At 37.5% G+C, this 27,471-nt stretch overlaps 1 protein-coding gene across 1 annotated transcript in view; it reads left to right on the top strand.

The window, feature by feature from the left end:
• LOC125258704 (protein NLRC5-like) overlaps positions 1–27,471 on the top strand; it is a 239,929-nt gene that overhangs the window by 76,287 nt on the left and 136,171 nt on the right. The gene's annotated exons all lie outside the window — the stretch shown is intronic.

Raw genomic sequence — 27,471 nt, 5'->3', positions numbered from 1 at the left:
ACTTAACAGACAAAAGCTGTTCAGCTCTGGCTACAGTTCTGGGATCAGATACTAATCTGAAAGAGCTGAACATGAATGGTAATAAACTGCAGGACTCAGGAGTGAAGCAGCTCTGCGCTGGACTGAAGAATATAAAGTGTAAATTGGAGATATTGAGGTAAGTTGTGTTACAACAGAAGATTAGTTTTATATATATTTCAATCATGACAACTCTTGGACTAGGTTTTAGCACGTTATTGAATATATGCCAAATGTGAAATTTGTTTCAATGCCCAGCCTAGGCATGTGACGGTATCAAATTTTCATGTTGCGATAATGGATGACGCTTTTATCACGGTATACAGTATTATCACGGTATTGAAATAAGTTGCAAAAAAAGTGTTTTCATAGTATACCAGGTTTAAATGTAAAATGTTTCAAACAGATTAAAGTGCAAAATAATTATAAAGAACAACAGGTAGCACCTTATAATAAGTTCTCATTATTTAACGTTAATGCATTAAAGGTGCCCTAGAATTTAAAATTGAATTTATCTTGGCATAGTTGAATAATAAGAGTTCTGTACATGGAAATGACATACAGTGAACCTCAAACACCATTGTTTCCTCCTTCATATGTAAATCTCGTGCGTGAAAAACACCACTGAAAAACAGGCGAATCTCAACATAACACCGACTGTGACGCAACAGTCGGGATCATTAATATGTACGCCTCCCATATTATAGAATCCCAAGTGTGCCAAAATGAAAAATAAATCAATCTAAAAAAGTGAAAATACATAAATATACATAGAAAAGAAAAAAAAAATAGACATTTATATCCTTATTTCTCTTTATATTAATTTTTTTCCACATTTATTTCCACATTTATTAATTTATTTATTTCTATATTTGTTCATTTCCAAATGTATTCATTCCTATATTTCTTTATTTTTACATTTCTTTATTTTTACATTTCTTTGTCTGTAGGGTAATGAGGAGGGCGTGGTTTACCTCAGACATAGCAATCGAGCTCAGCTTAGGTGAGAGCGAAGCATTGAGGCCACAGTGACACCTTGTGGTGTCAGAAATAGTGTAGCCTACTGACGATGATACCATATGATTATTCATATGATAATCATATGAATGATTTGGATAGGTAGTATGGCCAAAATCTTATATCACGGGTCATATAATATCACCCTAACTGAACTGTGTGACATGGATAGGCTACTCTTTATTCCGGACATGGCTGTAGAACATCGTCTGATCTGGATTTGTGAAATGTCCTGTGCTGGCAAACATAAACAGCAACATTATTTAATTTTTTATTACATTGGGTTCCTCCAGAATATATTATTTTTACTCAAAGAAGGAGGACAAGGATTAATACATCTTAAAAGTAGAACAGCAGCTTTTCATTTACAGTTTTTGCAAAGAATTCTTAATGGTTCAGTAACTTCCAGCTGGAAAGTAGTTGTGTGTAAAATATTACAAAATCACAGAAATTTGAAAATGGACAAATCTTTTCTTTATGGACTTGTCAAAGCTGAATATCAATGGATTGCCTTTTTTATCAGGATGTTTTTAAAGTGTGGAATATGTTCAAATTACAAAGAGAAGGACATTTTAAGGGTGCGTTCACACTTGTAGTTCGGTTTGTTTTGTTCATTTGGTCCGGACCAAAAAAGAAAAAAATCCTGGTCCGATTAGCATTTAGATTGTCAATTTTATCACCGAACCAAAAGATACCGAACCTAAAGGCACAGGGATACATTCACAACGTGATTGGTCAGATTTTATGACATATTGCCTATTTTGAGAACTTACTGAACATCAGAACAATGCTGTGTGCTGAGGTAAATGCGCTCGTTGTGTGTGTGTAGCCTGAATATGATGGTTCCAGCGGGAACTTTCCAGCTGGAAGTTACTGAACCATTAAGAATTCTTTGCAAAAACTGTAAATGAAAAACTGCTGTTCTACTTTTAAGATGTATTATAAAATGTGTAAAGTAGTCAAAACAGCGGCGTGAATCCCTCCGTCACACACAAATTATCTGTTGCGTGGAGACGCGCGTCTGATGCCTGTCATGGGCAAACTCACGACTATGACAAGAAAAACCGATATGCGTGAGGATTCTGTCCTTTTTAGAGTCTCATCTTCCTGTCTTCTAAATGTTGAGTAATTGCACTTCTCCGTGTGAGAATGCCGTCCTGACAAAGTCTTGATTCCCGCTCTGCTTCATTATAACATTCATATATGGTCTCGACACACTGACACAGCCTACTAGACAACAACATCCAGAGTGAGCGTGTGTGTTTGTATTTGCCGCAGCATTAATATGAATGTAGTATATAATTTAACAGCAGGAATGATGGCTACATTAATATAATGTTTGCGTGTGTCTCGACATTTACAAATACAGACACGATAAGCTCATGGAGCGAACATGTCAATCATTATTTATGGATGACGCTGAGAAAACTCTGACCAATAAGATTACGCATGTGACTTCCATAAACGCTTGGTACTGTTGGAAACTTTTTTCCTCGTCGAGGCAGAGACCAGGAGACGTTGGGATATCTTTCAAGCAGAAGTTACTCTTTATTGAGAAACGCGCTGTGTGTGTCACTGTAGTCATCCAAGCCTAACTAAGGCAGTGTACATTGAAATTTATATACATTTTAGGGGGCAGTGCTTAGTGATAGAGACAAAGCACCAGGGAGACAACAAATCATGCAAATGAAGTATTCAGGTATAGGAACCCGCCCCAGACGCTAGAGTGTCACAAGTCCTAATCCAATCAGCATACCTATTCAAATAATGGGAGAGGGGCTCCAAGAGCCATTAACGACAAAAGGTGAGAATCTCAGTAATCTGACTCATTAGACATACAATAAAGAGAACAAGAACTGGCAGATAACTCTTGCTAGAAACTTTGCTAAACAGAATCATTCATCTGATGTGGTCATCTTTACCTTAAAATGCTAAATACAATGTACTTCACCTTAGTATTTCATGTGAGGATATGTCAGTATGTAGGGTCATCAGATCTTAAACAGATTCTTACATTTGTAATCCCACAGTACGCTTGGAAATGTTGCCATGTGAAAGCAAACCGAACCAAGAAGAAAATGCAACATTGTAACAAATTTAGTCCCTGTTTCGGAACAAAAAAAACGATCCATAGGTGTAAAAACACCCTTTGGTCTGCTTTTGGTGCGCACCCGAGTGTGACTGCTGCTTTCACACCTGCCCAAACGAACCACACCAAAGGGGGAAATGAACTCTAGTACGATTCAACCGAACTAAATGAGACAGGTGTGAAAGCACCCTGAGACCCATCGTTACAGCGGTCTCGGTCCGCTTGTTTGGTGTGCACCAGGGTTCGGATGGCAGCGTTCACACATGCTCAAATGAACCGCACTAACAGAGCAATCGCACCAGGGTTCGTTTTAACCGAACCAAACATGACAAGTGTGAACAAACACCCTAAATCTCTTTACTGGCTCCTAATATAATACTGCAAATATATGGAGCATGATTTGATTCAACACACAATGACTGTACAATTCCTGGACTCACTGAAACACTTGTGGCTTCCAGAATATGTACAACAGGGAGTTTAGTTAATTTGACTGGACCAGACTTTGAGAATACGGCAAGAGTTGCTTTGAGTCTGACTGTAAAGATTAAGTCAAGACGATTTGTTTTTCATTTGCTAGAAAAATAGAGAAAAAAGACTCACTTCTGATGAACTGAAACTTCAATCGGATTACTGTGAAAGCAAAAATGTTCCTAATGAAGAGATGTTTTATCTGATTCTTTTAATTCTACCCGTGTTAGATGATATTTTCAGTATATTTTTAAGTTCTGGAAAATCTGTCTTAATTTTTTTCAAAGTATTCAATTCAATTCAGTTCACATTTATCTGTATAGAACTGGGGTCTCATTTATGAAACTTTGCGTAGATTTCATCCTAAAAGTGTACATATGCGCAAAAGCTAGATTCTGCGTACACACAAAAAAAATCTGATTTATAAAACCATGCTTACGCCAGAACCTGCACACAAATCTCTTTATAAATCCCAGTCAGTGGAAGATTGTGTGTATGTGCATCTCCACCCTGACTCCTCCCCGAAATCACCATATATGGAGCTTATGACGCTTGGTTTTACTATGCATAACCTCATCTGCATATCATTTCCATACACATTCCCATCCACGTGACACCATGGTTAACATTTGTGCCATACACATTACATTGCTAAAAATCATCCAATATTCTTATGTTTTAGAATAAATATATCAAAATATGCATAAAAACAAAATTGTATTAAATGCTTAAGATAAAGATTTTAGAATAGAGTCGATTCATTCATTTCCACTGGCCAAATAGTATTTTAATTGTTTTATTAATTAATTTATGCAGTTTTGCTGATAAGGTGAACATATCTTTTAGGAAGTTTATAGGCTATATTTTTTAGTGTAAACGGATATGCCTACTTATTTATTGCAGTGTAAATACAATTGTCTTTCTCGGCGCTTCACTGAAGTATTTTAAAAAGGAAACGTGCAAATCTTACCGTTTTCCTCAAATTATATCCTTCAAATGGTAATTGTTTGAAGATCCTTCACACAACATCAACACCTCTGTGCAGCTGCGGTTATACAGTTAGATATTATCATTGGAACTATTCAAACAGGACAACGGACCGTTCGACCACCGAATCCAGCAGTGTCCTCCATGATATCTAAGTGTGCATCACTGATCGTCGATCTCACTTAAATATTTTGTCATAACATCTGCAGTTTAGTTTAAAGAGGAATTATTGTGCTCCTAGCGCTCCTCGCTGTCATTAAAGCAGCGTGTCACCGGAAAAGTGATAAAGTAGCACATCTACTGTCTAAATTCATATCACGTTTGATTAACTTCTGCGTAACGACTGCGTAATGTAATTCCAGTGCTTATCGCCATTAGTAAAAGTGTAACATTAATGTAAATGTGTATATCAAAATGAAAATGTGAGTTTCCATGCAAGTTTAAATCATTCTTTTATTTATTTAAACTGTTATTGTGAACACATGCACTGTATTTATGATTATGACTCATAATTAGGATTTAAAGTGGTTTTCCTTCATCTGCCGTCAGTCCCTCAGCTCACCATCGGTGTCGCCAAACTGCTCTGTCTCCAAAATGTTCGTACGCACAGCTCAAATTTTCCTTAAAGGTGCGCACATTCTCCCGTCAATTCACTAATTTCACTAATTCCATTCAAAAAGTGAAACTTGTATATTATATTCATTCATTACACACAGACTGATATATTTCAAATGTTTTCTTTTAATTTTGATTATTATAACTGACAACTAAGGAAGATCCCAAATTCAGTATCTCAGAAAATTAGAATATTACTTAAGACCAATACAAAGAAAGGATTTTTAGAAATCTTGGTCAACTGAAAAGTATAAACATGAAAAGTATGAGCATGTACAGCACTCAATACTTAGTTGGGGCTCCTTTTGCCTGAATTACTGCAGCAATGCGGCGTGGCATGGAGTCGATCAGTCTGTGGCACTGCTCAGGTGTTATGAGAGCCCAGGTTGCTCTGATAGTGGCCTTCAGCTCTTCTGCATTGTTGGGTCTGGCAGATCACATCTTCCTCTTCACAATACCCCATAGATTTTCTGTGGGGTTAAGGTCAGGTGAGTTTGCTGGCCAATTAAGAACAGGGATACCATGGTCCTTAAACCAGGTACTGGTAGCTTTGGCACTATGTGCAGGTGCCAAGTCCTGTTGCTAAATGAAATCTGCATCTCCATAAAGTTGGTCAGCAGCAGGAAGCATGAAGTGCTCTAAAACTTCCTGGTATACGGCTGCGTTGACCTTGGACCTCAGAAAACACAGTGGACCAACACCAGCAGATGACATGGCACCCCAAACCATCACTGACTGTGGAAACTTTACACTGGACCTCAAGCAACATGGATTGTGTGCCTCTCCTCTCTTCCTCCAGACTCTGGGACCCTGATTTCCAAAGGAAATGCAAAATTTACTTTAATCAGAGAACATAACTTTGGACCACTCAGCAGCAGTCCAGTCCTTTTTGTCTTTAGATTCTTCTGACACTGTCTGTAGTTCAAGAGTGGCTTGACACAAGGAATGCGACAGCTGAAACCCATGTCTTGCATATGTCTGTGCGTTGTGGTTCTTGAAGCACTGACTCCAGCTGCAGTCCACTCTTTGTGAATCTCCCCCACATTTTTGAATGGGTTTTGTTTCACAATCCTCTCCAGGGTGCGGTTATCCCTATTGCTTGTACACTTTTTTTTCTACCACATCTTTTCCTTCCTTTCGCCTCTCTATTAATGTGCTTGGACACAGAGCTCCGTGAACAGCCAGCCTCTTTTGCAATGACCTTTTGTGTCTTGCCCTCCTTGTGCAAGGTGTCAATGGTCGTCTTTTGGACAACTGTCAAGTCAGCAGTCTTCCCTATGATTGTGTAGCCTACAGAACTAGACCGAGAGACCATTTAAAGGCCTTAGAGTGTGGCACCAGGTGTCTTCAATATTGAAACTTTTCACAATATTCTAATTTTCTGAGATACTGAATTTGGGATTTTCCTTAGTTGTCAGTTATAATCATCAAAATTAAAAGAAATAAACATTTGAAATATATCAGTCTGTGTGTGTAATGAATGAATATAATATACAAGTTTCACTTTTTGAATGGAATTAGCGAAATAAATCAACTTTATGATAATATTCTAATTATATGACCAGCACCTGTAATTAAATCTAGTGTATGATTAAAACGGTGAGTGGGTCCAGTGACGTTTTGTTTGACCCCAAAGGAGTTTAGTAAATCTGCAAACGCAGCCCCTAACGCATCATTTGTATCGTCTACATGAATGTTAAAATCTATAAAACGTTGACCAATAGATCTGAGAGAAAGTCTGCAAACTCTTTTAGGAAATCAGCATAAGGCCCTGGAGCAGAGATGTTCACGAGTCTTTTATCTGGAGTCTGAGTCAAGTCTGGAATCTTTTGTCACGAGTCCGAGTCGAGTCTCGAGTCATTAAAAAAATTTAAATAAAATTCTCATAATCCTATTTTTTTTATCCTAATTGTATTATATAGACAAAATAATATTATCTTTCTATCATCTGTTTTATTTGAAATTAAGGTCCTATGATGTAAGGGATAATGTACATCCAGCTTGTTACTTTATAATCCATTATAATGTACAAAACAATCGTCCTGGCAACACGAGTAGTCATTTTCAATACAGTCGCTAAACGGAGGCAAGATGGCGCCAGTGAGTAACGGTTTGTTATACAGCAGTTTGTTAAACACCTTCGTTGTTAGTGACGACAGTCAATATCAGAAAATATCAAACCTCTGAATGTTTAAGAATGTCAACTGAAAACTCTTCACATGCTGATTGTGATACGTTAAAATATGAGCTTTAAGTAATAAATGGATTAACATCTCTATCTCTCTCTCTTATGGACACATTAAGAAAATAGAAAAGCTGCATAATACGAAAAGATTGATCAAACATAGTGCTAGGTTTAAAGTCTAGATTTTTTTGTTCATATTTTAACAGGCTGGCAATTCAAAAGAGCCATGCAGCTTCACCACAGTATAAATGTGTGAGTTAATGAGACTAACCTTTGTGGATGCGATGTCTCATAAAATTTGATGATGTTATTCCGGTGTCTTTAATTGTTTTACCGCATTCTGTGCGTCTAGCTGATCTGATAATAAACCCAAACGAAAGAACATATGGCACAGTGGCTCCCGTCATGTTTCATGGGACTCTTATGACATTTCAGAGTTTACGCGCACGGACATACGTAATCAAAGTGTTTCCCTGCGTCTCAATCAGCTCCCTAGTTCGTGAATCAGTATATCATGTAAATGAATGTGGCCGATTCCCTGATCAGTGCCTTGACTACTGAACTAGGGAGCTGATTGAGACACACCCTATAACAAGAGTCTGATCTACCGCGACACGTAAGGAAATATATGAGACGCAGATATTATAAAACTATTTAAACAACTCAATTCTTTATTTATTATATCAGTAGTTAAGGGTAAAAGACTTGAGTCGTTTTAAAAATATTCAGAGTCTTTTGTGCCGAGTCAAGTCAAGTCTGAAGTCATTTCAGGTCGAGTCCGAGTCTGAAGTCTGTTAAAATGCGACTCGAGTCCGAGTCTCTAACTCGAGTGCCCATCTCTGCCCTGGAGGTCTATAAACGGTAGCCAAAGCAAGAGATAGTTGTGACTTTTTACTTATATCTGAGAGTGTAACATTTAGCATAAGAATTTCAAATGAATTAAACCTATAGTTTGTTTTCTGAGTAACGTTAAGAATATCTCTATAGATTGTTGCTACACCACTGCCTCGGCCAATCAGACGGCATTTGTTTTTATAACAGTAGCCAGGTGGACAAGACTCGTTAAGACCGAAATAATCATTTGGTTTAAGCCATGTTTCAGTAAGGCAAATTACATCAAGACTATTATCTGTGATCATTTCATTTATAATAACCGCCTTCGGTGTCAGTGATCTAATGTTTAAGAGCCCTAGCTTTAGACATTGTTTCTGTTCAGTAATTTTGTGAATTTCTGGTTTGATTATGATCATATTTTTCTAGATCCTTTATTTTTATTGTTAAACCTCACTATTCGGGGAATAGACACAGTTTCTATAGACTGTACTACACTAACATTTCTATCAATTAAGTGGGGAGAACACAGACTGTGATTTGAGGTTTGACTCACTAGTCATACGGTGCGAAGCGTCTTGGAGATGTTCTCCGACAGAAGATCCGCTCCGATTCTGCTGGGGTGCAGGCCATCAGCACGGAAGAGCCTAGGTCGCTCCCAGAAAAGATTCCAATTATTTATAAAGAGCAGCTTCTGTTCATTACACCAAGACATCAACCATTCATTTAAAGCAAATAATCTACTGAACCTTTCATGTCCTCGTCGGTACGGCGGAAGCGGTCCGGACACGATGATCTTCATCGTGGGCGATGTGGCTCGTACCGTCTCGATCAGGCTCCTGAAGTCCTGCTTCAGCACCTCCGTCTGTAGCAGCCTGGTGTCATTCACAGCCGCGTGCAGAACAACAGTTCTACCAGAAAGACTTGGGAAGCAAAGAAACGTTTGAATACAATTTATTCAACAGTATGAATGTAAATATCAAAGATAAATTATAAAGTTCTTTGGCGTAGGCCCCGTCCATAGTACAATCCGGAGGGTAGCAGACGTTTGCAGATCCTGCCTGAAGATGAAGGCAGGGGCGGAGCCTACCCCAAAAACCTGGGAATGTGAAGAAAATAAGCACCAGTTGGAGGATATTGAATGCGTTCCTAACTATTACCAAAGAGAAAGAGATAATGAATGCACAGACATTAATGAATGTTTAATCATTAACAGAAAGAATCATATAATAGCTTTTCGTTCTGTCATAGCTTTAAGGATGTCAAGAATGCCGCATAGGCCATAACATTGCCACATTAGGTCGAGCATGAAAGCCAAGTAGGCTGATAGGCCAGCGTATAAACATGCCATGTAGATCATGTATGATGCCACGACAGGTCATAGTGAGGGGAAGACAGAGTGGATGAATGAGATACCCTGATATGCCGAATAAAGCAAGCCATATAGATGTAAATAGTAGGAATAGAAACTGACGCCGTTACAGGTAGTTTGTCTCAATAGGATACTTACCAGAAGATTTAAATATAGGATTTTATGATAAGCTATAACCTTACCTAATGCTTGTTATAAACATAGCCTTGGTAATCCTAACAAAAGAATACCAGTGATGTGAATAGTGATTTGATGCTATGGTCAGAAAGACAAGTTAGTCTGCGATACTAGAAGACTGCATATGAGGACCATGGTCCATAGATATAGCGTTCACTTGACCCTGAGTGAGTATAGGGAAATCATAACGAGTGAGATTAAATCGTATGAAAACACCACCACCAGTAGTTTGCATTAGTAACGTACTAGTATTAAATTATGACGAATAAATGGTATAATGAATAACATTGACTGATAAAGATATGGAGTGAGGCTACGTTAATCTGATTTACATGGAAAGACCGCAAAGGTCCTGTACCTTGAAAAGTCAATATAGGCCAATTCGAGAAGACCTTGGAGTTACATAAAACAGACTTACCTGGTGGCCATGAGAGGTTATAATTATATGAAGAGCTAAGACAGGCCTTTGTGTAGAACCACGATATGCCATTTGATGCAAAAATGAAAACCATTTAATGTGAGGTAATAAGCCATTTGATGTGATGGCAACGATGTGCCCGATGGCAACGATGTGCCCGATGGCAACGATATGCCCGATGGCAACGATGTGCCCGATGGTGACAACCTGTCATGATGGCCATTATATTAAACCTTTAATGTTATATCAACAATATCCCATGTAGCTAAAAGTTATGATGGCCATCAAATGTGAATGCAATGGGAGGCCATATAATGTAAAGCAATGATTTTATGAGATGTCAACAGTAAGCCTGATAACAACGATATACCTATAATGCTAAGAGTCAAGCAATAATAGGCAATTTAGTGTGATAGTGTGATATATTCTATGTAACGCAAAAGTCATGGGGCCATTCCAAGCAGAGCAACAATATGCTATGTTACGCGAAACCATGATTAGGCCGTTATAAGGCCACGAAAGGCCCATAATGAATACTGATTAAAGGTCACGATAAGCCAATGATAGAAAACAATGACACCACCGCTCGTAACTAGCAACCAATAATCAACGTAATTTGATTGCTATGAGTGAATGAGCATTTGAGTAATTTTAAGTAAATAATGAAAAGGTATATATATTTTAGGAAAGACTCATTCAATATGCTTAGGCGTGACTCCCGCTCACGGCTAGATAGAACTAAGCAGAGAGAACTTCGTCTAACTGTCAGAACCTGCTAAGAGAACCCCCAAAGAAATGAACCAGTTTGGCATGACATAAGTACAAGAATACTTAATGCATGGGGCAGATAAAGATTGAGAAACCTTGTTGTACAATGCCCTTACAAACGGGAAGCGCTTAACTTGACAATGCTGAACCTGGCTGAAGCTAGCAAACCTTTGCAAAAGTATAACACCATGAGCATCATTGTTCAATACCTTAGTAAAGAGAAAAGAGGTATTCGGGAGTGCCCTGCACAGAAGGGGCACAATGAGCACAAGTGAAATGCTTATGACCAGGCGGGTGAGGAGTAGCCTATGGAGCACAGTAACTCTGATGTTCGATGTGAAGTAGGCAGCACAATATATCACTTTAGATATGTTGCGATGTGCGCATCCACAAGTCATGACGCAAGGATAGCATAGTTGCACATGTTTAGGTCCTGTCAGTTTACACGCTATTCTGTGTGCGCACACGTTAAAGACGAATTGCTTTCACTATGCATCTATTTTTGCCTGGATAGACACGTACATGCAGATTTATGTCAAAATGTCCTTGTACGCACAGTGCATATGGCTTAGGTAACGTGAAGAAAACTGTTAGATCATTATAGGGGATCCACGCATTCGATCTTAACTTACGCAGGCTTGCTGCTGTCTGTCATGCATGTTAACCACCAACAAAGTACAGAGAAATAACTTTGGGGCTTTAGAGATGATATGCAAGATTAAACCACTTGCTCTGATAATTATTATTATTATTTATTTATTTTATTTTTTTTAATATATAGAACACTTTATGTAAATTGTGTGTGTACATTATAAATGTTACCAAGATTTGTAAATTCAGAGAAAGTCACAAATTTAAAATAACGCCCGTCAATGGCGTAATAACTGCAATTCTGCATTATCCCTGGATTTTTCTTGTAGCCTACTGCAAAGTAACAAAGTCCCTTTAAGACAGTCATTTCACTCGGTGGCCATCTTTGAAACACCTCTCGGGCCGTTTCTCAATTCCAAGAATGCAGAGTTGCGGACTTGCGTTCTGGTGGAGTCCGGTCTTGCCAGCGACCTTGAAAGAACGAACTCGGAAGGACGCAAGGACACAGAACGCATTGTTTAAGAATTGAGATGTGCTGCAAACTTGTAGCTCAACTGACCGCCTCAACATATAATAAGTGGCAAATGCACAATAAATACAACAACATCACAAACATATATATTTTTATTTCACCGCGTGTATTTATGAAAATGAGTAGCCTTAAGCCGAGTTCAGACTGCACGATTTTAGCCCCGATTTTGGCTCGCCGACAGGTTTTGAGAAATCGCCGACAAATGCCCGAAATCACAGGCAAATCGGTGCTCGTTCACGCGAGTGACAATCACGCAGTGTGAATGAGCAAAGACGTGATCTGAGAGAATGGCCGACGAGTCGCCGACACCCGTGAGATATTTGGCATGCTAAATATCTGGACCTGTCGGCGATTCAAAATCCTGCAGTGTGGAAAGTGTTCTGACTGGAAACTACATCGGCGATGACCGACAGCCAATGAGAGAGCAAGATACAGAGCAGCGGAAAGTTCGGGAGGAGTTATAGACCAAAATATCAGCAAGCATGGCTTCGTTTCAGATAAACATTACAATTTTATCATACAGAAGCAAAGCACAAACATTTGCTTGACCATCAACAGCAGCACATTGAAAAGTTATGTATTTTGCTCCAACTGTCGTTGCAGAACACACAATCCTTGTTCTTCGCGTCTCCCCAAACATTTCCTTCTCCATATTCTTCTTTTCTTTATGTTGTTTTCACTGCAAATCAGCGCACAGGGAATTCGTATTTCAAGCTTCTTGCGGACAACTATTTTTAATAATAATCCCACCGTGTGTCTCAATCAGCTCCCTAGTTCAGTAGTCAGGGCACTGATCAGGGTATCAGCCACATTCACTTTCATTATATACTGATTCACGACCTAGGGAGCTAGGGAGCTGATTGAGACGCAGGACCAGTCTCACGTGAGAACTCTGGTCTTGCGCGCGTTGTTTCCTTGTCACATCTCGCGTGTGTTTGGTTGTGAAACGTAGTTTGCGTGCCAGACAGAGTTGTCGGCGATTCTTCCTATTGTAAAGTCATGCAGTGTGAAAACTTCTGTCGCTGATCCATCGTACAGTATGAACATAGCAGCGACTGAATGCTGGCCAAGATAGTCATGCAGTGTGAAAAGAACAGTGACCCGACTACTTTGAAAATCGTGCAGTCTGAACTCGACATTAGTGTTCCATGCTTTGTCAATGTTAATATTTTTTATATTCCAATAAAAATACTGCAGGCTTTCTTCAGGTTTTCACTTGATTAAAATTAAGCAAAACAAACGGTTTACTTTGACGAGCCGTCACGTATTTGCGAGCTTGTAGCGGGAATCTCATAAGTGAGAACGAGAACTTTAAAGCTTACAGCTTCCGTATGTCGCAGACCTTTCTGAGGCGCGCGTCTGACCGTTTCTATAGAAACAGGAGCTTCTAAGAGCCGCTGCTGTGACGTGATGACTTTAGCAGTCGGCGATTGGCTCTTATTTAGAAGGCGGGACATATTCCGCCATATTGCGCAATGCACTTTCTCCCATTCAAAACAAAACGAGTGACACGTCTTGTGTTATTTTATAGTCTTTGATAGTAAACAGATATTGACAGCTACGTGATGTCTAGTGGCACGCTGTTTCATCCAACGCTATGGAACATGGCAAGCAAACTTGGAATAAGAATAGAAGCGAGGATCAACATCAGCATGGCGTTTACGAAATGCAACAGCTTTGCGACTAACTCGACTTAACAGATGCCGCTCAAGCACATTAATAGACAGCTGAGCAAAAGTACACGAGACGAATTAATAGTATGTAGCTCAACACCATAGATGGCTCAATATCATGCTGTTGATCTTGCTTACGGTCAACAGATAGCAGTCTACAACTTTAACACTGAAATGCAGTTTAATGTGATAGTGTAACGTTAGACCAAGTGAAACAGCGATGCGTTACCTCAGTTTAATTCATAAAGTAAACTTACCTGTAAGAGTAGTATTTAAGCACTTGCAAGTACTTCAGTAGAATAAATTGACTCATTCCTATTCCTGGAAGTGCAGGCTGGGACTCGCGTGTGGCACTGAAATCAGTCTCTCGTATGAGGGGCGGTCCGTGCTATTGATTACCAACCAAAGGAAACAGTCGTGTACTTTTTACGTGTGAGAAGGAGCGCGTCGCAACACAGACGCGTGAGACTATGAGGTGTCGTTTCTCTATTTATATGAGGGGTGAATTCAACAAAATGTGATGATTGCTAAGCAAACTGAGAGGAGAACTAACGTGTATACGCACGCCAGCCGTCTGGCCAAAATCCCATAGTATTCAGGCGTCAGACGTCAGATATGAGACGTTAGACGTCACGGTCACATGTTGGAGCTGCGCTCAAAGTGCGCGGCGGCGATGGCGGCGACGTAGTTGAGAAAGTATATTTTTTTACTTTGCGTCTATAAGGTGTCGTTTTGCTATTTACCTTGATAACTAAGCAATCAGTCGTGTCGATCGTCGCGTACCTTCCGTGAGCAGAAGCCGTGACCAATGACGCGTGATAAGAAGCGTGACACTTTCGTCGCCCCCCTACTCGCCTGAGAAGCCGTGTGAGAAGCTACGTGACGTCTGCGCCGTGACGTCTAAAGTAACTTTTGCCAGTTGTTATTTTGTATATTGTCTGAAGTTCTGTAAATTTGTGTTTTTGCAAAAAGAAAAAAACACATTTAACATTTTAGCACCTCAAAATCGCTGAATATTTCTCCATTCCTAATTTTGTTTAAATATGTTGACGAAAACATGGCCTATTAGCCAATCAACTGACATTAAAAGATGTGCTATTGCTTAACTTGAAAATGCTTGGGTTTAATATCCTACAATGACAACCATAGACAACTAATCAACACATTTCTCCTGTCATAAACACTACAATGATATTACTGCATTATCCAAGTAAAACATGTTGTTTCAGAGTTTTGTCCCCCATAGAAATCCTTTAGCCTATATATATAAAAAATGCATGATGCATTAAAGACAGTTAAATTAAAAGACCAAATTCGAAATTAAAAGATTAATCCAGAGAGCAAGCTATGGCCTATTATCAAACACTTTAATCTGTAATATTTTAATAGAAATTTTAATTTAAGCTATCCTATAATACTGGAAAAAATAAATATACATGCAGAACAAACTTTCATAGCCTATTAGTTAAGACAGCATATTAGAATAAATTAAAATAATTATTCATGGGATAAGCATTTCTCATATGTCAATGTACAGTAAAACTATATTGTCAGAACATGGTTAAAGAAATTTAATGGTTACATTCAAAAGTATGGAAACAAATAAGCTTAAAAATAAGGAATATAAGCTTAAAATATTCCTTATCCTGTGGCTCCCTCTATTGGACAACATTTTCAGGTGAACCTCTTTCAGATAAAATGCTGATCGTTAAGAAATTGCTGTTAGCTTCCCGAACATCAATAACTGTATTTGGCTTCGATGAGTCTGCGACTCCCGGCCTGAGATTGTGTCCCAGACGGCAATAAATAGTTGTAAATATTCATGGCTTAAACAGCTGGAAAATTGACTGCAGTTCTGTGGATGTTTTTCCCAGGCAGGGTTATTATACTTAACTAACAAAAACTAAAACTATTAAAACATTTATGCTAATCGAAATAAACCTGAATATAAGAAGAAGAAAAAAAAATTGTTAAAAAACTTAAACTAAACGAAAACTAGAAATGTCGCCTTGTCGATGTCATTTCGTCCCCCCCCCCCCCTGACTTTCAACCGATGAGATCATTATCTTTTCATTAACCGACAAAGTAAAATAAAATTAGAATTCAACGAAATTACAATGAATACGTGTCTGTGACCCATTAATAAAATCCCAGGGGTTTAATTCGTTTTAGCATACATGAAGAAATAGCAGAATAAACAACAGAACATGAGGATTCATCATCATCATCATCATCATCGGGCAGCAGCGCTTCTGAATGGAGAAAAACAGGATTAAATCCTAAAGGAATAAATAACCTATGCGCAAATTTATTTGACCTAATAAACATATTAACAAAATGAAATGAACAAAATGCGACAAGTAATAGACTGCTATATATGCTGAGTTTCGGTTCATTTTTGAGAAGTCCAGAGAAAGGAAATTCTTTTTGTTTTCTTTATTTTACAGGCAAATTTTTCTTTTTATTGTGAGTGTACAAAAATAATAGGCCTATTTAACCCTTCACAGATTCGAAATGTGTTACATAAATGTGACCATAAATGTCTGAGTATTTTAATTTTTTCCCCGCTTTTATAAGAAAATATAAGTGATTGCGCCGGCGCCTCACACTCACGCACATTTATTTATTTTTTTTTATGACTGAGCACTGTTCTTAATTCACTTGCCCAGCAACATCACCAAAAAAATAACTAAAGCTTAATTATAATAATTCAATTTATTAGAAAAATCGAATGCAAGCACATGAGAACAAATAAATAAGTCTTCCAATAATAATTAATGCAACACATCTCAAACGAGCGTGTATAACCATGCAATATATTTGTTTATTTTGTTGTTCTAAACTTAAGGTTGTTTATGCCATTGCAGCACTTTTCCATTATTTTTCTAAGTAGCCTAAACATGCGCTTAAAAAAATAAATAAATAAATAAACACGTTTTGACCGTCGAGCTCGACTCTGTTGTGTTTTATTTGTTTAGCTGCTTCAAGCCAAGCGCGCACTTGCAGTGTTACCATGGCCACTTATATGCATTTTTGGGCTTGTTAATATTATTATTATTTTCCATATTAAGAGGTGGAGGCCTTAGTTCAGCTGGAATTCCCCTGTGCCGGTGTGTCCTTTGAACGGAGAAAAGTCAGCCGTTAATTCGGTGCTTGCTCAACAGAGGTGGCCGGAGGAATGGCCAAGCTTCAATCAGGGATTTGTAATGCTTCCTCCAACTTATCAACATTTACACCTTAAAGCTTCCTTTGGGCAAAATAGGAATAAAGATAATATCATTAGTGTTATCCACACATACATTATCCAGACGTTAGTCCACGCGTACGTTATCCAGACGTTTATCCACACGTACGTTATCCAGGCGTTTATCCACACGCACGTTATCCAGACATTTATCCACACGTACGTTATCCAGACGTTTATCCACACGTACGTTATCCAGACGCATATGAGGGGTGAATTCAACAAAATTTGATGATTGCTAAGCAAACTGAGAGGAGAACTAACGTGTATACGCACGCCAGCCGTCTGGCCAAAATCCCATAGTATTCAGGCGTCAGACGTCAGATATGAGACGTTAAACGTCACGGTCACGTGTTGGAGCTGCGCTCAAAGTGCGCGGCGGCGATGGCGGCGACGTAGTTGAGAAAGTATATTTTTTTTTACTTTGCGTCTGGATAACGTACGTGTGGATAAACGTCTGGATAACGTACGTGTGGATAAACGCCTGGATAACGTACGTGTGGATAAACGCCTGGATAACGTACGTGTGGACTAGCGTCTGGATAATGTATGTGTGGATAATAATATTTTAGCTTTATTCTTATTTTGTCCAAAGGAAGCTTTAATTAAGGTGTAAATGTTCATAATTGTAGGAAGCATTACAAATCTGTCTCCCTGAATGAAGCTTAGCCATTCCTCCGGCCACCTCTGTTGCGCAAGCACCGCATTTGCTGACTTTTCTCCGTTTAAAGGACACACCGGCCATTCCAGCTGAACTTTCACTTCTTAATATGGATAATAATAATAATAATAATAATAATAATACGCTAATAATAATAATAAAATAACACGCCCAAAAATGCATATAAGTGGCGATAGTAACACTGCAAGTGCGCGCTTGGCTTGAAGCAGCTAAACAAATAAAATAACAGAGACGAGCTCAACGGTCAAACATGTTTTTGTTTTTTTGTTTGTTTTGTTTTTTACGCGCATGTTTACTTAGAAAAATAATGGAAAAGTGCTGCAATGGCATAAAAAAAAACCTTAAGGTTAGCACAACGAAATAAACAAATATATTGCATGGTTACGCTCGTTTGAGATGCGTTGCATTAATTATTATTAGCAGACCTAGACTTATTTATTTGTTCTCATGTGCTTGCATTCGATTTGCCTAATGCAATAAATTGAATTATTATATTTAAGCTTTATTTATATTTTAGGTGATGTTGCTGGGTAAGTGAATTAAGAACAGTGCTCAGTCATAAAAAAATAAATAATGTTGTGTGTGCGTGAGGCGCCGACGTGATCACTTACATTTTCTTATAAAAGCGGGAAAAAAATAAAATACTCAGACATTTATGGTCACATTTATGTAACATTTCGAATCTGTGAAGGGTTAAATAGGCCTATTATTTCACAATAAAAAGAAAAAATTGCCTGTAAAACAAAGAAAGCAAAAAGAATTTCCTTTCTGTGGACGCAGTTTGTTCCTTTCATTTTGTTAATCTGTTTATTATTTAGGTGAAATAAATTTCGCGCATAGGTTATTTATTCCTTTTATAGGATTTCTCCATTCAGAAGCACTGCTGCCTGGTGATGATGATGATGAATCCTCATGTTCTGTTGTTTATTCTGCTATTTGTTCATGTAGGCTAAAATTAATTAACCCCCTGGGATTTTATTAATGGGTCACAGACACGTATTCATTGTAATTTCGTTTAATTCTAATTTTATTTTACCTTGTCGGTTAATGAAAAGATAATGATCTCGTCGGTTGAAAGTCAGGGGAGGAAACGAAATGGCATCGACAAGGCAACATTTCTAAACAGTTTTCGTTTAGTTTAAGTTTTTTTAACTAATATTTTATTTTTTTTTCTTATATTCAGGTTTATTTCGATTAGCATAAATGTTTTAATAGTTTTAGTTTTTGTTAGTTAAGTATAATAACCCTGCCTGGGAAAAACATCCACAGAACTGCAGTAAATTTTCCAGCTGTTTAAGCCATGAATATTTACAAATATTCACGAACTATTTATTGCCGTCTGGGACACAATCTCAGGCCGGGAGTCGCAGACTCATCGAAGCCAAATACAGTTATTGATGTTCGGGAAGCTAACAGCAATTTCTTAACTAACGATCAGCATTTCATCTGAAAGAGGTTCGCCTGAAAATATTGTCCAATAGAGGGAGCCACAGGATAAGGAATATTTTAAGCTTATTTTCCTTATTTTTAAGCTTATCTGTTTCCATACTTTTGAACTATAACCATTACATTTCTTTAACCATGTTCTGACAATATAGTTTTACTGTACATTGACATATGAGAAATGCTTATCCCAAGAATAATTATTTTTATTTATCCTAATATGCTGTCTTAACTAATATGACAGTTTGTTCTGCATGTGTATTTCTTTTTTCCGGTATAGGCTATAGCTTACAATTTTATAATTTCTATTAAAATACATGATTAAAGCGTTTGATAATAGGCCATAGCTTGCACTCTGAATTAATCTTTTAATTTCGAATTTGGTCTTTTAATTTAACTGTCTTTAATGCATCATGCATTTTTTTTTTTTTTTTTATAAAGGATTTCTATGGGGGGCAAAACCCTGAAACAATATGTTTTACTTGGATAATGCTGTCATTATCTTAGCAGTAGTGTTTATGACAGGAGAAATGTGTTGATTAGTTGTCTCTGGTTGTCATTTTAGGACATTAAGCCCAGGCATTTTCAAGTTAAGCAATAGCACATCTTTTAATGTCAGTTGATTGGCTAATAGTGTAGGTCATGTTTTCGTCAACATATTTAAACAAAATTAGGAATGGAGAAATATTCAGCGATTTTGAGATGCATAAATGTGTGTTGTTTTTTTCTTTTTGCTCAAAACAAAGCAAAAAACACAAATTTACAGAACTTCAGACAATTTACAAAGTAACAACTGGCAAAAGTTACTTTAGACGTCACGGCGCAGACGTCACGTAGCTTCTCACACGGCTTCTCAGGCGAGAAGGGGGGCGACGAAAGTGTCACGCTTCTTATCACACGTCATTGGTCACGGCTTCTGCTCACGGCAAGGTACGCGACGATCGACACGACTGATTGCTTAGTTAGCATCGTAAGTAGCAAAACGACACCCTATATCCGAACGCCATAAAAATATACTTTCTCAACTACGTCGCCGCCATCGCCGCCGCGCACTTTGAGCGCAGCTCCAACACGTGACCGTGACGTCTAACGTCTCATATCTGACGTCTGACGCCTGAATACTATGGGATTTTGGCCAGACGGCTGGCGTGCGTATACACGTTAGTTCTCCTCTCAGTTTGCTTAGCAATCATCACATTTTGTTGAATTCACCCCTCATAGCCAAACGTGCCACTTCTAAGGCTAAGCAGGCGAAGGATAAGGCGCAGTCTACCCTTACGTCGCCGTCAGACCGTGTCAAATTTTGAATGGGATTGATAGGGAGGGCAGACGATAGACCCGCGGCGACGTCACGGCGACGTCACTGTAGATCTAATCGTAGGCGGCGACGTGACGGCGGCGTACGTGAGAAATCTACATAAAAAATGACGTGTGATTGGTACGTCTGAAATATGTACGTCGCATCATATGACGCCTGATCATCATACGTCGCATCATATGACGCCTTTAAACGCATTTAAAAATTTCCATTAGTAGATGTAGGCTATTTGTTATAGACTATTGTTTTTACAATAATTAGTTAACTAACTAGTGGCAACACTGCATAAGAATTCTAAATGTATTTCATGTATTATGAGTGTGTGTGTGTGTCTTTGTGTGTATTGGCTGTTACGTTAGTGTTGAAGTGAACAAATTAAACATGTTTTGAAAATTTAAAGGCATTATTTTAACTTGGATGCCATAGCCCTAAAAGCTTATGCTCAAATTTTCTATATCTCTTTTTGTTCTTTCGTGATCTTGCCTGAATTTTCTTTGTCTTTTAACATTTTCTTCAACATGAGGTGGAGAACAAGTTATTCCTAGAAAACATTCTTGATTTCATGGATATAGTTTGTCTATTTGGGAAAATAAGAAGTTACAAAAAGTATAAACAGTAAAAAGATGATGGTAGAAAGGATTCTTCTTCTTATTATTATATTATTATTATTATTATTATTACATTTGTTACAACAAAGGAATACTAACATGGTAACTTCTGACCAAAAAGAGGAGCAGTTATAATAGATGTATGAATTTCTGATGCTCAGGAGAACAGCAAATTCTAAACCATATGTCAGCTATGGTCTTTAAGGTCCACTTTACTGCAGAGTTTAGCTCCAACCCTATTCAGCTGAGAACTCCTGGTTTAGAATTTGCTGTTCTCACTCTGAACTATTATAATTTTATTTTTGGTATTATAACCACTGCTCTAAATCATCAGCAATTTCATCTGCAACCTGAAGGCTTGGATATTAACCTTGTACACTAGATGGAGCTATAAGATAAGGAATCATTTTAGACTTATATTATTAATTTGTTTTCTATCCCTTTGAATAGAAATAAATGCATTTATTTATCTAAATAATTTGTGTAACTTGTGTATTGACAGTATATTTCATTTACATGTAAGTTTGTGAAATGTGAAACAGTAATAGCCTATTTGATGGAAAAAATATATATTTTAATATGATTAATTTTAAATCATATAAATGATGAGATGTGTTAACTTACCTGCATTTTTCCATATTTTGTTTTTTTTTATTATTTATAATTATTTATTATTAATTTAGTAAAGTTTTATTTAACAGGCGGTGATTTCAATAAATATTAGTAGTAGCAAGTAGGCTATTGCTTTAAAAATAACAAAATCAAGTCCATCACTTGGAGAAAATGCATTCCTCCCTTCACTCTAAAGAAAAATGGTTTTAAACGGTACCAAATTATGGTTCTTCAGCTTGTAGCAATAGCAGAACCCGTTTTGGTGCTAAATAGATCCAAGGATCCATAAAGAAATAAACTTCTAATTTTTTATCCTTTGAAAGTGCTATAAAGGACCCTGGTGTTGTAAATAATGTGTTTAATAATAGTTTATTTTCAGTACTATTAGTATATTATTATCTTTAAATTATAAAACTGTAGTTTGATGGTTGAGCTCCAGAAAACCATTAATGAGGTGGCTATGACGATTACAGCTTTGAAAAACAAAAAAAAAGCAGGAATAAAGTAATGCATATTAAGGGGTTATTCATGAGGGCGATGCGGTTCTAAACAGAACTGTTACTATAATCATATTTTTGAGGGAAAGTGTTCCATAAGTCTACTTTTAATTTTTATTTTCCAGAGAAGAAAGAAAAAGAAATACGTGTTTGGGACAACATACACATCTCTATCCCTTTAACCCTCTGTTACTGTTCAGTTCAACAGTTGAGTTTGTGGCAGAACCATTTACGGTCCATGTATTATTTTATTAACCACTACATAGCTATTTTAGTTATGAAAAAAAATATTATATAAACGTTAGGCCCTAAGCCAAAACGAATTCATTTAAATCTAAACTGAAACAGAAACCTGCGTTATAACCTACCTCTCTAATTTGGCACAAACCCAATTGTCGATTTGGACCCTAAACTATTTAAACGCTTTTACACACATAACCTTTTATATGTTTGGTTGAATGTATGTTATTTTGACAGTTAACAACTGCGATGTCAAGTTACTAAAACTGATATGTTTTGTGTCCGCGTGATGAGGCGCCGACGCGTTCACTTGAATTTTCTTATAAAAGCGGAAACATCTTAAAATAATCAGACATTTATGGTGTAATAACTTGAGAGAGACACACATGCAACACCATTCGAATCTGTGAAGGTTTTAATAGGCGTATTAGTTTTGTACACTCACAAATAAAAAGAAAACTTTGCTCGTAAAATAAACAAAGAATTTTCTGCCGTCTCGGTTTCCTTTCTGTGAACTTCTCAAATGAACCGATACTCATATAGTCTAGTCTATTGTCGCATTCTTCCCCCTTTCATTTTGTTGATAGGCTATGTTAAGTTATGCGCATAGACATTGGCTATTTATTCCTTTTATATAATTTAATCTTTTTTTCCGTTCACAGAAGCGCTGCAGATGCGTGATTAATGCATCCTCATGTTCTGTTGTTTATTTTGCTATTTGTTCAAGTAGGCTAAAACTAAACCCCTGGGACTTTTTATTCACAGACACTTATCAATTCTAATTTCGTTTAATTAATTTAATTTAATCTTGTCGGTTAATGAAAAGATGATCGCGTCAGTTGAAAGTCAGGGGGAAATAAACAGAAACGATATTGACAAGGCAACAATAATTTTCGTTCAGTTTAAGTTTTTCAACTAATATTTATATTTTCTTATATTTCATGTTTATTTCGATTAGCATAAATGTTTTAATAGTTTTTGTTATTAATTAACTATAATAACCCTGCAAAACCGAACTACATAACAGTAAATTTTCCCGCTGTATAAGCCACGAATATTTACAAAGATTCACGAATTATTTAATTCCGTCTGGGACACAATCTCAGGCCGGGAGTCTCACGCTCATCGAGGCCAATAAACCTAAAGCTATTGCTGAAAACAAAATTTACATTACTTTTAAGAATAATGTTGGAAAAGTGATAATAATGTGCCTCTTTTGCCCACTTTCATTTATCAGTCCCCCTTTGCAATATTAATAATTACAAAACATATATAAATATGTAAAAATAAATTATAAATTATGTAAAAATATAAATAAATAAATTATTTAGCAGATGATTAACAAAACAATCATTACTGACAGCCCTAGTTAAAACATTTAAAAATGAACCTGCATTGTTATGAAATTTGTGATTAGAATATTTTCCTATATTTTGCTATAGGCCTATTTGATTTCTTGAAAATAATAGGCTATTAAAATGACTTAATCTAAACAATATCGCATATAGTCAAATATTGTGAGCTGATCTATTCACACATTGTATAGTCAGCTGTATTAATTAAAAATCTTACCACTATCAAAAGTAAAAGCTCAGAATGACATCCCAGAATATTATGTTGCATAGATTATAATTATAAATTTTACGTGCTTGAATTTGAAGTTGGTAGGCCTAATAATCGTGAACATAACATAAAATTGCGAGTTTGGTGGTGTATAATTTGGTACAGTCATTAATCTCAAAGAGAAAGTGAATTATTTTTTTTTAATTATTAGGTTTTTTAACAGTAGGCTACAGAGAACTTTGCATGCAATACACCATTTGTATCGAGGATATATCCAGTGTCATCAGAACAGGAAAGTAAAAGAAAAAAGTTATTGATAAAGAAAATACGAAAACATAGGAAAAACATGAGGGTAAGATATTAATTTATTGTGGTGGCGACGTGCTCCTTCTCCGGCGTTGGTCTCACGCGTCTGTGTTGCGACGTGCTCCTTCTCACACGTAAAAAGTACACGACTGTTTCCTTTGGTTGGTAATCAATGGCATGGACCGCCCCTCATATTCAGTTAATCCAACAGTACACTGACTTAACCTGCTGTGAAGAGAGAACTGATGATGATGATGATGAGCACGAGCAGCAGAGCAGCTGATATGAGTGCGCATGCGCGGCGCACATGAACGAACATACACGGCCTGTCACGGTTCTCGTTCTCGAGTCACGAACCGGTTGCAACGGTTTTTGGATCATCAGTACACAACCGAGAACCGCTTCTTTCGGACGTGTCCGATTTGAGAACCGGTGAGCTGATGATACTGCACATGCGTTTAACTTTTCAAGAGAACGAAAAGCACGTTAGTCAAGTTTTGTTGAACATCGGACAGTGTGATAATATAAAACATACTGGAAATATGTTTATGACTTAATTCAAAATACAAATGTTTTTTGTGCTTTCCCAAATACACCATAGCAGATTGATAGCATATAATACTGTACATAATAAACTACATGCCAACATGAACATAATATTTTGTACATAGATCAAACTAATGTTCAGAAATAGTTCTACAAATTTATTTTTCTATATTAATGTTATTTAAAAAGCAATATAGTGAAAGTTGTGCAGTTGTGCTTTCAAGTTATTTTTTTTTTAAAGATTGGAAACATTTATTTGTTTCATAAATAATCCATGGACAGTTTATTTAATTTCTAAACAAGGTGATATGAAGATAAACAATGACGTAATCCATGGGCGTCGGAAGCAAAAAAAATGTGGGTGGGTCCTCCCTCCAAATTTTTTTTATGCAATTTTATATATATATATATATATATATATATATATATATATATTTTTTTTTTTATAGAACAACGAGACACAAACCTTTACATTCAATCGCGTTTTTGCTCCCATTTATTTTCACACATTAGTGCATACAAAGTTTAGTCCCCAAGTGCGCACAACCGGAGAAATACACAATTACCTTTGATTTCGTTAGATAGAAAAGAAGCAGGGGCGTACGCAGGGTTTTATATTTACCGAGGTCACAAAATGTATTATGCTAGGGGGGTTGGGGGGCATGCTCCCCCGAGAAAATTTTGATTTCCTTGGTGTACATATATGCATTTTAAGACGTTTTAAGGCCAACAAATTGGATAACAATAGCTTTAAAACCATGTCAACAAATACATACATGCACACAGTTTTGAGGCAGCTTTAATCGCATGTTTGGTAATTCCATGACTTAATTTACCTCAGAATAATGATAGCGCATGCCCGTAGTTTCTTTAGCGCTTTAGTTAAGCTATAATAAAGTAATTTGCAGCGCGCGCCGGCGCATTTGCGCGAGCAATTCTTGAGTTCACGCCTCGAGCACAGTAGGCTATAGCCTAACGGCTGATTGGAGCTTTACTGATATAGCCTGACAACATCTCATCTGACCGCAGTTCACTATTGTTCAACTGAAAGTCCCCCGTCCTCACCGCGCTCGTTTGACTTGCGCCTGGCGCTGAGGCGAAGGTGGAATGCGCGTTTGAAAAGTGTCCCGTTTGTTGTGGTCGTAAAGAGACATTTCTTTATAAACGCAGCGTTTTACTTGGCGATGTTTTAAAAAATATTTTTATTTTTGGTATTTTTTATGCTCTGTTGGTTGTTTGTGGAGTATCACCTGGGGGGGATTAGACAAATGCTGAATTAGAGACGGTAAAAGTGAGTGGGTCCAATATCATTGGTCTTAAAAAGTGCATACAATGGTTCCGACGCCCATGACGTAATCAGACTACAGCGAGAGCAAACAAGTGACTCCTTTTGAATCGCGCTCACGGTTCTCGAATCTCAATCTCGTTCTCGGGTAGAATCGGTTGCAACGGTTTTCGGATCATCAGTACACAACCGAGAACCGCTTCTTTCGGACGTGTCCGATTTGAGAACCGATGAACTGATGATACTGCGCATGCGTGATTCAGCGTGTGATCTGAAGCTACAGAGCAGTAACATCACAGCACCAGCTAAGGACAACTGATGCTATGAGAGGACTCGAATAAGGGGCCAATCTGGCGAAACGTAAGTTTATTTAATTACAAATAAATCGTAATGTAAGAGGATCATGGTTTCTGCTCTGATGAAGACTAATTTATTTACTTTATAACTGTAAAAGTTTTTGTTTGCACATCACTGCCTGTATATGTCATGTGTTTGGATGCTTTAGATGCAAAACTAAATTGTAAGAAATGCTTCAGATTATAATGTTTTAGTTGACTGATGTTATGATTACTGACTATATATATTTGAATGTGTTAAGTTTTTTTCATCCCGGCCCGCGATAGACGACGTCATCGCGGATGACGTCATTACGTCGGAGCGTAAAAGAACCAGTGAACCGGTTTTTTCAACCGGTTTATTGAATCGAACTGTCCGAATGAACCAGTTCGCGGAAAAGAACCGAACTTCCCATCACTATTACGGAGTGAACGAGGGCTGGGATGAACGCGTTCTGGGTGCTCGGGCCCTGTGCAGAGAAACACACGGCGTAGAGGAAGCAGGAGTGTTAAAGGGTTAGTTCAGCCAAAAAATGAAAATTATGTCATTAATGACTCACCCTCATGTCGTTCCACACCCGTAAGACCTCCGTTCATCTTCAGAACACAAATTAAGATATTTTAGATTTAGTCCGAGAGCTTTCTGTCCCTCCATTGAAAATGTATGTACGGTAGACTGTCCATGTCCAGAAAGGTAATAAAAACATCATCAAAGTAGTCCATATGACATCAGTGGGTTAGTTAGAAGTTTTTGAAGCATCGAAAATACATTTTGGTCCAAAAATAACAAAAACTACGACTTTATTCAGCATTGTCTTCTCTTCCGGGTCTGTTGTCAATCCGCGTTCACGACTCCGCAGTGACGCTGCAGACGTGTTATCTGGTGCGCCCGAGCTTCGTTTACAGTCTGAGGGAGCTTAGTCTAACTTAGAGCTAACGGGCTTCCATAGTCTATGCTCTGTTGTTGATATTTTTTTCTTTTCCAATAATGTAGACAGTGGATATTTTTTTAAAGTGATTAATGTTAATAATAAAGTCTTTTTCAAAA

The sequence above is a fragment of the Megalobrama amblycephala genome, linkage group LG23 (assembly GCF_018812025.1).
Source record: "Megalobrama amblycephala isolate DHTTF-2021 linkage group LG23, ASM1881202v1, whole genome shotgun sequence".
NCBI classification, from domain to species: Eukaryota; Metazoa; Chordata; class Actinopteri; order Cypriniformes; family Xenocyprididae; genus Megalobrama; species Megalobrama amblycephala.
The sequence above is the reverse complement of the archived record's forward strand: the minus strand, read 5'-3'. Positions and strand labels throughout refer to the sequence as shown.